Here is a 2,942-nt window from a genome sequence, read left to right on the forward strand (position 1 = left end):
CTAGTTCAACACAGGATGAGAGGAGGGAAGAGCTTTTCAAATTGTGGGTCTCGATGAACCAGTGATTATGAAATTAATTTAAAGGGTTTCTGCAAGCATTTTGTAATGAAATAAAATCAATAGAATAGAAAAGAACTGAAAATATCAAAGGACATTGACAGTAGTAAAGAGAAGTACATTTCATGAACATTTTTCTTCAGCCCCATCAGCTTGCATAGGCACTAATTATCTCTGAGGTGATATGTGAGAAACAACGGGAGCTGGGGGATGAAGAGGGAGATTTATTTTCATTTTCAGTTTGAAGCTTTTACCACACACAGAAGATGAAAAGGGAGGCAGTAGAAAAATAGTTGCAATAAATACACAAACAAAATCTCAATACCCAAAATAAATAAATCTTACAAGAAAACCACAATTGCACAAAGATAGATATGTTGTTTATTACAGCATTGTTTGTGATAGCAAGAAATTGGAAAAAATGTCTATTAATGAAAAACAAAATGGTTCATACTACTTTGAACAACAACACAGTTGTTAAAAAGAATGAAGAAGATCTATAAATACCTACCTGAAAAAATATCTAAGCTGTGGCCTTCAACTAGAAAGTAAGTCTCAGAATGATAGGTGTGTCATAGTATCAATTCCATATAAATGACGATTTACTTATTTAGTAAGTACTTATTAAGCTCCTACTAAGTGCCTGACACTATTTTAACTATTGGGAACCTAACAAACAATAAAATAGACAACACTCCTGACTCTGTGAGCCATATGTTTTAATGGTGGAGAGTGAAAATTAACAAAATAAGTTTTCTATATAGAAGTGAAATGTACAATGAAGAAAAATAAATTAGGAAAGGAGAGTAGAGAGTACTGGCAATGAAGCTCACAATTTTTTTTCCTCATATTAAACCTTTTCTTTAATTTTTTTAGCATTCTTTGACATCATAATAAAATGAAAAAAGAGAAGTATGCAAACAGAAAAAAGTCTTAGGTAATATTTTTAAACCGTTTACTACCGTATTTAATATTTCCAAGATAATCCCGCCATACAGGATCAAATGCATCGCGCTCAAAAATGTGCGCTCACCAGCCCTCTGCAAAGAGGGGGCTGCTGGCAGCACAGCTCTACAAAGTCCTCTAGGCCTCCTGTCTCTGAGGCCGCTCCGTCACAAGCTGCCTGAAGGTTACGGTGATTCACACAGGACTAGATGTTCGAAGAGGAAGTTCCGACGGGGGATGGTCCTCCCCTCGGAGGCTTCGGTACTTAGCCATGTCTTCTGGAAAGCCTTTAGAAAGCTCTTGAATCAACAGGCTTTTAAACTTCTTCATCGTATCAATCTTCCCTTTAACTTGTTCATTCTTCGCCAGAGCTCTTTCCAGGCACTCTTTGGTGTAGAGTTGTGGGTTTCGACCTTGATCTATATATTCGAAAACTTCGAAAGGTACAGCCAGGTCATGAAGCTGCTGTCTGCACTTATCAATATCCTGTAAGCCCGTCACGATCAAATTCAGTTTCTGGTTGAGCCCGGCCTGGCTGCTGGGCTGGCAGTCGCTGACGATGATGCCGAGCTGCCGGATGTCCTCCAGAACTTCTCCAGATGCTCCTCCAGGTGGTCCAAGTTCTCGGCCATGGCCCCACGGCCCCCTGCCACCCCACGCGCTCTTCCTGCTCGGCCGCTTCCTGCTTCCGCCCGAGCCCACCGCCACTTCCCTTTCCTCTAGGGGTGGGAGGAGGGGGCTGGATCTGGATCCCGCAGCGCCTCATCATGGCTGGATTCCAGGAGCACATAGCTCAAGAGAAGCAGGCAGAAGCTGTACTGCCTTTTATGGCGATGTTGGGGTCCAACCCCAGCAGGCCCAGGGGTCCCCAAAGGTGTGGATGGAGCCAGCGTTCAGTTGATCAGCAGCCTAGCCAGGATCTCTAGCCAAGTTCGGTGTGAAGCTCACAATTTTAAATAGAGCCTCAGGAAAGACTTCCCGCAGAAGGTGACATTTGAGTGGCATGAAGGAGCAAGGGGAACAAGCCATTTGGGAGAAGAGCTTTCCAGGCAGAGGGAACAGCTAATCAATGGCCCCGAGGAAGGAGCATGCCTCGGTTGTTCAAAGAACAGCAGAGGTCAGTGTGACTGGAACAGAATGAGCATTGCTTTTACAAACTGAAAAATATAAATATACAAGTACACACATGCAATACTTAGACTCCATGGGTAAGTGGATAATGGCTATGACTAAATAGTCTACATAGGAAGAAATATAACCTAAAATCAACATTTAGAACATTGATGTAGCATCTCTAATGCAAGCAAATATTCGTGTCAGGCATTCTTCCCAGCATGTTCCCTTGTCACAAGCCTGCCGTCCAGTATTGGAAGTGCCTGTATCCCTGACTCATCTGTGAGCTTGGTAGTGTAGGAACTCTTTCTGTGCCTCTTGTGTTTACTGTTCTCTCTCTGGAGCCTAACACTGTTCCCGGCACTCATGGGCATTCATGATGGCCTGTCGTGCTGAGTACTGAGGCTCAAAGAAAGGAAGTAAGTTACTGAAAGTCACATTTCAAGAAGAATTTGAACCCAGGCAGTCTGGTGCCAGAGTCCTTGACTTAAACCATTATAATGCTTTTTAGTAAATATGCTTAATAAATCTATGAGGCATGAGATAAAGCTTCATATTTACCGGGTTAATTAAAATGAAAGGAATAAAACTCCTTGCTGGAGAGGCTAAGATCCATTCCTCAGAACACGTGACTTACAGTCTTCCTGTAGAGCGGCCAGTCTATACAGGCAAAAGTATTAAATCTGTTCCTCTCTTTGATGTACGACTTCTTTTATTAATGCGTAAGGAAATAATTTAAAACAAAACAAACAAAAAATACCATTGTTTAGAAGTGGTATTTATATCTGCACCATTTATAATAGGGAAAAGCCGGGCACAGCCCAAAT

At 42.0% G+C, this 2,942-nt stretch overlaps 1 pseudogene across 1 annotated transcript; it reads right to left on the bottom strand.

The window, feature by feature from the left end:
• Positions 1 to 804: 804 nt before the first annotated feature.
• LOC308515162 (mediator of RNA polymerase II transcription subunit 10-like) lies at positions 805 to 1,634 on the bottom strand (annotated as a pseudogene). Its single transcript has one exon. The product of its transcript is annotated as a mediator of RNA polymerase II transcription subunit 10-like (transcript).
• Positions 1,635 to 2,942: the final 1,308 nt, after the last annotated feature.

This window comes from Myotis nattereri (assembly GCF_964212035.1).
Source record: "Myotis nattereri genome assembly, chromosome: 3".
In the NCBI taxonomy this organism is placed as follows: Eukaryota; Metazoa; Chordata; class Mammalia; order Chiroptera; family Vespertilionidae; genus Myotis; species Myotis nattereri.